Source organism: Mytilus edulis, chromosome 9 (genome assembly GCF_963676685.1).
Source record: "Mytilus edulis chromosome 9, xbMytEdul2.2, whole genome shotgun sequence".
NCBI lineage: Eukaryota > Metazoa > Mollusca > Bivalvia > Mytilida > Mytilidae > Mytilus > Mytilus edulis.
Window position 1 is genome coordinate 22,214,270 of NC_092352.1, and position 9,627 is coordinate 22,223,896.

Genomic DNA, 9,627 nt, shown 5'->3' on the forward strand with positions numbered 1-9,627 from the left:
GTTTGAACATTTTGAATTTTTGATATTTTTGCTGTTTCCATGGTTATGGCGGCCATTTTGAAAATTCTAACTTCAAAATCCAACTCTGCCTATGCCAGTTAGTTTAGTTTAGTTTAAACATATTTTATTGTCCAAAAACATTGACAATAGGATTAGACACAAGTTTTGCAACTTAGAACGTCTTCTCCATTACATACAAATAATAAATAACCGAACAAAAATGAAATACATAATAATAACATCATAAACAATATTAATATGAAGACATGAAACTAACGAGAATTTAAACGACATGACTCATCTATTTCTAAAAGTCGAGTTGACCGTAAATTTTTATGATAGACCTACCTGGTAGGTTGTATTAATCTTGGAATAAATATTCCCTCAAAAGGTAAGTGTTTACTGTATTTTAAACAAATAAGTTAAATTGTTGTTGTCAACTGATGAATTATATACTAAAATCAAATTGATGATCCATGTCTTAGGAAAAAATGAACAATTTCATTCGAAGTCAACAAAAAGTAATAACATTGTTATTGGTATATATTTAATCATAATGTCTATAAACTATGAAAAGCGATTGGTCTCTTTAATATAATTCTGCACTTTTATAAAAATTAGCCTGTTTATGTTAAAAGTAAACAAAGCATTGCCGTACATTAAATTTTCAAAGTCGGTAGGTATATTTTCTTTTCTAAGTTCAAAAAATAAGGTATTCCTTTGCACTGTATAATTTTTACACGAGAGGAAATAATGTTGGGCATTTTCGTACAAATAACCACATTGACACATTGCGTTAGTTTTAATATTAGCGTGATACAGATCCATGTTCAGGGCACTGCATTTGTTCCTTAATCTTGCGTGTAAAACATTTAAATATCTATCGCCAATATTGAAATATGTAGGGGGTGATTTGTTTTTATAATATTTCTGTTTAATTTTCAATTTAAACATATTTAAAGAAAGTTCATTTCTGACACTTAAATCAAGCGAATTCCACAGTTTGATACTAGATGGAATAAATGATTCCTGATAAAGAGACAGTCTGCTAGAGGTTTGGTATATATTTTGACTGCTTCGTAGATTGTAATTGTTTGTTTCTGCAACTGAAGGGGGTATTAAATCTAATAAATATTCTGGGGCATCCTCTTTCATAATTTTGTAAAATAAAGTTAATTTCTTAACTTCCCGTCTAATCCTTAATGTTTCCCATCCCGTCTCTAAATAAAGTGATTTAGTGCTAGCATAGCTTGTTAGACCAGTGACAATACGTGCTGCTTCCAGTTGTAATTTTTCTAATCTTTCAGAATTCAACTGTCCGCAATTATCCCAAACTTCAGAAGAATATTCTAGAACAGGCCTTATAAAAGTTAAATATATTTTTTCTAAATATTCCCTTTTTAGTCGGAATTTCAAACGTCGAAGAACATTTAATTGTTTTGATACCTTTTCTATTAAAGAATCGACATGCTTGGTCCACTTACAATCACTGCTAAAAAATATACCTAAATGTTTATGACTAGTAACTGTATCTACCTGAACTCCGCCAAAATTAAAAATCAAGTTATTTTTTGATTTTTTGTTACTAAATAACATGATATTAGTTTTATTTGGATTGAATTTAACTAGCCAATCATTTGCCCAGGAATTAATATTTTGTAGATCGATATTTATCATAGATTGGAGAGTAGTTACATCTGGAGCAGTATGTCCAATAGATGTATCGTCTGCAAACATTCTACTTAATCCAATCATATCATCTGCAATGTCATTAATAAATATTAGAAATAAAAGAGGACCCAGTACCGAACCCTGTGGAACACCAGCTTTAAGATTACCTAATTCTGAAGTCGCATCTTTTAATACTACCCTCTGAGTTCTATTTGTTAAGTAACTTTCAATCCATAATAACAGATTGCCTTTTATACCATATCTTTCTAACTTAAGAAGTAGACCCCTTATCCATACTCGATCGAATGCCTTGCTTACATCGGCAAAAGTTAAACTTGTATAGAATTTATTGTCTAAAGCATATACGATAGAATGATACATCTCAATTAGTTGATGAAAAGTAGAGCAGCCGGGTAGGAAACCAGACTGAAATTTATACAAAAGTTTATTAGAAACTAAATGATTGAATATATGTTTATATATTATTTTTTCTAGTACCTTGCTCACGCAAGAAAGAAGTGATACTGGTCTATAATTACACGGCATTGACTTATCTCCATTTTTAAATAAAGGAATAACATATGCCAATTTCCAATCTTTAGGAAATATATTTTGAGAGAGCGATTTATTAAAAAGAATACATAAGGGAAGTGCAATCTCATTTTTTACTGCTATAAGCATTCTATTACTAATTTTGTCTGGACCAACAGCTTTATTTGGATCTAAAGTAGAAATAATATCTTTAACGTCTTCTAAAGTTACTGTAATTTCAGACAAAATGTTAATACCTCTATCATCGAAGTCGGGCAAATTTTTGTTTTCTTCATCTAGACTAGCTATTGAACAAAAATATTTATTTAGAATATCAACTTTTTCTTTTGCATCATAAGAAAATTCATAATTATTACTAGGGTTTTGCATCGGTGGAATATCATTTAAAGATCTGTCTTCTTTTAATAAGGAGTTTATTATTTTCCAATATACTCTACTATTCGTTTGCTTTAGTTCATTTAAGTTTTCATTAATATTATCATAAAAGTTTTGTTTAATTTGTTTCTTTAAATTATTCACTCGATTTCTTTGGTTTTTAAATTTCTTTTCGTTTGTCATGCTTTTATTTTTTATAAATATTTTACGAAACCTGTCTCGTTTTCTTATTTCTTTACGGAGGTTTGAATTAAACCAAATTTTATCATTAGATCTAATAATTACTTCTTTTTTCGGAATGCAAGATTCTGTCACTTTTAAAAATTCGTCCGTAAATATATTGCAAGATTCATGGATGCTAATATCGTTCTCTAGTAATTTATTCCATTCAACCTCTGAAACCATCCGTTTCATTAAATTATAATCCCCCCTTTTATAGTCCCATATTGTACGTTTGAAACTCTTCGAGTTGCTGAATCCGCTTCTGACTGTTATATAAGTACCTTCATGATCACTTATGTCTCTATTGATAGGTATAATACTCGAGTCAATAAATTGAATGGAATCAGTTATCAATATTGGGTCTAATAAGGACAACGATCCAGTCCGAGAATCAAAATGAGTAGCATCGCTAATTGTATTAAATAGACCATTTATACTTAGTATATCACTGATACAGTTAGGTAGGTCGAGAAGAAAATTTTTGTTTAGATCACCCAAACAAATAATATGATTAGTTTCGTCTAATGCCCTTTTCAACATCATATCATATAACGACCAAAAATTGGACGGTGAAAAACGTTCAGATCGATAAGTTATGTTTATCAGTATCACGTGCAATTTTGTTTTCAACTCAAACCACATAATTTCTAGACTATCATGCTCCAAATCCAGGCGCCGCTTTATGTTAATGTTACTTTTATAGTACATAATAACACCGCCTCCATCGGAGTTCCTGTCTTTCCTTATTGGTGTTTCAAATTCCGGGAGTGCTATTTTATCATTGGTAATAAAAGGGGCAAGACGAGTTTCTGTAAAAAATACGATATCGAACTCTTCTATAACATTTGAAATATAATCCAGTTTGTTTCTTAAACTGCGAATATTACAGTGGAAAATTGATAAACTTTGGTCAGAAATGTCAACTGCGGGGCCTGGATTTGATTCAACATCTCCTGACAAAATCAACATATTTACATATATAAGACATATAGACAAGAATGATAAAATGTTTCTCAGCATGGATAAATGTTTTTTAAACAAGTCACAAAGCCATAGTATAAATGAACAAAGTACATCATATATATTGACATGTATTTTTATCGCTTTTCTTGTAAGTACTCCATTAATTTTGCCGTAAAATAGCCCTGTTGTTATTCTATGTGTGATTGCATCACTACCCATTGTCAAAAATGGATCTGACACACATGTTTAAAAAGGGCTGTATAAAAACTAAACAAAGTAAAAATAACTTAATTGTTGACTTCGAATGGTAAAAATGAAAACATATGAACATAAAAAACAAAAAACAGTGTATGTACAAGGAATATTTGCGTTCTGTAAATCGATGTATGGTTGCAAATATCAAAATTGGAAAAAAGGTTATGATATACTTTTTAACTGTAGATTAAAAATCATTCTATAAGTGAATATATATAAATATAAATATTTTTATATATACCTATTGAAATTTATATACTAGTAATTGAAATTTGTATGAGTTTAACTTGGAAGGTCCAAAACTTTAATTATGTGATCAGACACAACGATTTTTAATTTTGTTTTTTAAATTACTGAACTACAACTACAATGAAGTAGCACAGGTAAGTCACTGAAAAACAAATCAAAATTTCCGGTTGGGTGATTATAAATTAATAATAGAATTGTTATATTGAGAAAGCGCTCACTGGTATCTATTTTGAGACAAGTTTGTATACAGTATAGAGTTTGTAAACAAAGATACACGTGTAGCCGTAAACAGTTTAAAAATCGTCGTCTTCATCGGGAATTTCACCTCCTAGGTCTCTGATATGCCAGTTACCATTCCTGTAAAGTTTCATCCAGTTTGCGGAAAATTCTTATTTTTGAAATTTTTGACCTTTTTGCATTGTTTCCATGGTAACAAGACCTATTTTGGAAATTCCAACTCCAATGTTGCTCATCATTACTGTGAAGTTTCATGAAGTTTTGAGCATTTTTAGAATTTTGAAAATGTTGGTGTAGTTTCCATGGCAACATAGTAGTACCAATGATCGCCAAAATCATCCAACACCTGTATATAGTGGGCACCTACATTGTTTTAAAATATGATGATTCTGAGTTGAAGCATATCCAAACAGTTCACCAAAAACCAAAAACTCATTTTTTTCACAATTGTGCCGTTTCCATGGTAACGGCAGCCATATTAAACTATTCCATGCCATAATTAAAAAGGGGGAAGGATATTAAAAATCAAATAAGTAACGAATAGGTAACGAATAGGGAATAGGGAATAGGTAACGAATAGGCAACGAATAGGGAATAGGGAATAGGTAACGAATAGGTAACGAATAGGGAATAGGGAATAGGTAACGAATAGGTAACGAATAGGGAATAGGGAATAGGTAACGAATAGGCAACGAATAGGGAATAGGGAATAGGTAACGAATAGGGAATAGGGAATAGGTAACCAACTTGACGCCCATCAAAGAAGCTCAATTTCCTTGTATTTGATTTAAAAAATCAATGTTTGTTATTGTCCGGGTTTTTTCGAGAGCAAGTGTGAAATCGTCCGGGTTTTTAGACAAATGGTCCGGGTTTTTTTACAGAAAATTTAAAGGTATTCTAGCCTTAAAAATTGACTTTTTTCTAGTTTATAACTGTAATTTAGTGAAGGACAATATCATATATTCCCAATAAGTCATCAAAAACATATCAAAATGAATCTTTTTTTCAATTAAATGCAAATATAATATTCTTTTTAGAGAGCGTTATACTACTTTCCAGTGTTTATTTAGAAATAACTTGATCCTTTAAAAAACGTTGTCTAGAACATTAGGTATGCAGGGAACTCATAATCATTTTAACTTCATTTCATTCTACTTTCGATTTTACAGTGAATAATATTTCTTGTGGTGAACTCCGGAGATTAATTAAAGAAACCTATTAATAAAAAAACATAAAAAAAAACAAACACACTTAATCCATCCCATTTGTATTGCCATTGAACACAAAATTTTAATAAATTTTCAGATAAAATTAACAATGAAATGAATAGTTCATTAGCCTAGATCCTTTAAGCGTTTTTCAATAAAAGTGTGAATTTCAGAACTAAAAAAAATGAAAAATCAACTTGTCTAAAATTTTATTTCAAGAGTTATTTTGAATATTATTATAGACCTGATTTTGTATAAAAAGTACAATCTTAAATACTCTTTAAAATGATATTATTTTCATAGTTTATGTATTGTTGCGTAGTGGACATTTGTCCACTACGAAACTGTTTCTAAACGCACATATGATTACATTTTAATGTCACCTATAGACATTCCAGTTTGTTTTACTATAAATACTAGAAAGATCTCATTTTTTTTTATTTGGAGAACCATTTTTTATCGATAAAGATTAGACAGTACTTCACACATGAAGGTTCTACTCATGTTACGTATAGCAGTTGTTTTCCAGTCGTTCGATGTGTATGAGCTTTTTGAGTTTGTCATTTGATAAGCCTACATGGGAATTTTTCGTAAAGTTCTGTACTTTTGTGATTTTACTTTTTATTAAGTAGATCATTTAGATAAAAGTAATATTTCTTACCGGTTTACTTATGGATTTTGTTAAGGATATTGTTTTTGCTATCTATAAATAAAACGCAACTAAATAGAATCATATTCAAAACAGTGTGGTCCTGGCCATTGATTGACGACCTAAATTATCCCATTGACTGGGACAGATTAGGTGAACGTTTGTCGGTATCAATCACTGCTCACTATGTACTTGTTAAAGACACTGAATCTGTGGGGTCACATAAGGTTCTCAACACCTAAATAAAGTAATTCGAAAAACTAATCCGGAATAATACGATGTGTTGATTTATATCAATAACATAAATCAAAACATAAAGGTTATTCCTGAATAATTTTTCGAATTATTTTATTATTAAAGGCGTTAAGAACCTATGGTGACCCCACAGTTTAAATTCTATAATAAGTAAGAAGTGAGCAATGGTCGTTACCGACAAACGTTCACTTAATCTGTCCAAGTCAATGGGATAATTTAGGTCGTCAATCAATGGCCAGGACCACACTGTTTTGAATATGATTCTATTATTGCTACATATACATATGTATATCCAAGGTCCTACAATCTGTCGATACCTACAGTTTGACTGAATTGCACAAGGTCATGTTTTCTTTGACTATTAATGATGCCTGTACACTTGTTTTTTTTAAAGCTGGATGTGTACTGATTGGCATTTTAGTTTTAGATACATGATTTTTATGTCAGTTGTTATTGGTTTGGAACTAGCTTTCATTAACTGCGATCTGTTCTTTGTCTTTCGTGATTTCGTTTGTTGTTTTGCTTTGTTTACCATTTAGTTTTTCGTTGATTGAATAGTAAATAAATCAAGCCAGGCGCGGATCCAGAGGGGGGGGGGGTTCCGGGGGTTGCAACCCCCCTTTTTTTTGGCTGATCAATGCATTTGAATGGGAGCATATAGCTGGAACCCCCCCCCCCCCCTTTTACTCTGGGTTGGGAACCCCCCCTTTTTAAAATGGCTGGATCCGCCCCTGCAAGCCCTCAATAGTTTAGTTCGGTCTTGTTTTTTGTTCAGTGCTGAAGGCCGTATAAGGTTACCTATAATTGCTAACCTCATACGTCATTTTGGTCTCTGTTGGAGAGCTGTCTCGTTGACAATCATAACATGCACATCTTATTTTTGAATTGTATTTGCAGATATCACTCCATGAAATTAACTTTTAGTTTATAATGTTTCCCGGGTGTTGGCCGCATGAAGATCATAAAACTAGACACCATATGTGGGTATACGCAGGTGTTATACCAATTAAGTTATAATATTAGTTAGCCATGGCTCTAATGTCTAAAGGGGGACTCTTTTAAAAATTGTACAATTTAATGAGATACAGTCTCAATTCCTCAATCAAATGTCTTTTTTTTTTCTAGAATTGGATCTTGTAGTTTTAAACATGAAAGGAGTTGTCAGAAGAGCAAAATCAAGACCTACAAGCATGGTATCGCTCGATTAGGATCTCAGGAAGACATCAACTGAAGTGACAGGTCATAATTAATGACCTTTTAGCATCGAATCAAAGCTTTCCTTAAAAACGTTTCGGTGTTTCAAATATATAAACTATCCAATTAAAATTTCGGGTGAGACGGCAAAATATTTCACACCCTGAAATACTGCACAAAACTGTCAACGAGACAAATTACACCACAAAAGTGAGACTAGCAATTGAATCTGCACTCACCGTTCGTGCATAATGCTTCAAGGTGAAAAATCATCGACTTAGAAGAAAATGTGCGAAGAATAGCGAGGCACTATCTGTCGCAAAAAAATGGATATACAGAACATCAGGATATATGACCAACGTGATAACCAATGTCTATCCATTGTACTGTTATTTAAACTCTTGCCATGATGTGGTTTTGCAAAATAATATCTTTTTGAACGAATTAATTTATTATTTATTACCTATATTAAACGATATAAAATAATGTCATAAAAAGTAGCGGAGTTAGCCATTTCCGTGAGCACTTCTCCTGGGACATTGGTGTAACGACATAACATAGGAATTATCTGCAACGATCAGTTTAAAATGACTTGACTCGTCAGATTGACACCAAGCCCTGAATAGAAAGACAATAAGAATCACATGGTTCTGATCTTAGAGTACATATCAATTATGTATCATCAACCAGTACACGTCCTCAGATTTAGTGTAAACCGAGTTCGAGAAAAGAACGACCTCAGTGTGCATTGCAAAAATAAAAGTATCAACAGGATTAATTGAGTGCCCAAAAGGCTTTACATCAATATTAGTTATGTTCAATTCTATAATAGACTGAAATCAATATAAATAACTAAAAGACAACATTCAAAGATCTTACATGTGCTCATATTGATACTGTAACCTTTAAGCATAAGTTTGATTAATCAATTAGTTTACTCTGATCGTTTCTAGGTTTCTAAGTTATACACTATGGATAAAATCATCAAGTTAAATTTCCAAATAAAATCTTTGAAAGAATTTTATAGTTAAGGTTTTGATTAAAAGATCACATTCACGGTCCGAGTTTTCTCTCTGACGTGCAAGTCATTATTCGGAAGCAGAAACTTTCAAAGTCGGTTAACAGGGGCGGATTTAGGCGGGGGCGTGGCGGGCGTGCGCCCCCCCCCCCCTAAAATTTGCAAAGCATGGGTTGTCCTCAGCTCAACAAAGTATCTGAACAGACGACGAATATTAATGTCGTCGCATTGCATCTGTTTTAACATTCAAAGAAGTATATAAACTGACAGTAAGTTTAACAGAATCAACGTGATTACTAATAAACTGACCTACGGTTTATTTATAAGTTCTATAAAATCAAAGAAAGGTGTCAATCGCGGTACTGCGTTTGGTGAAAAAATATCATAGGCTTTTAGCAGTTCAAGTAAAACAATTGTGACATGCCGGGAAGTTTCGGATTTTATAAACAATTTCTTTGATAATTGAAGTTCAAAAACAACCATACCTCACTTTCCCACGAAGTAGGCCAAAGTGCCCTACCCGCGGTTGGGTTGGTTATTTCATTAAGGCACGGCCAAGAAAACAGTCCTGTTTAAGTTCTTTCTTAATGAAAGATCGGAATACTGGATCAAGCGAAAGGTTCGTTTATTAATTTGTATCATTGTTTAATATCTCTGTATGATATCAATATATTTTTCTCACTTTCAACCTGTAAAGTTTGCCGAAGCATGCATAAACGGTCAAGGCCCCAACCCGTACTACCGTATTACATAGGATGCCACGAAAATAAACATATATA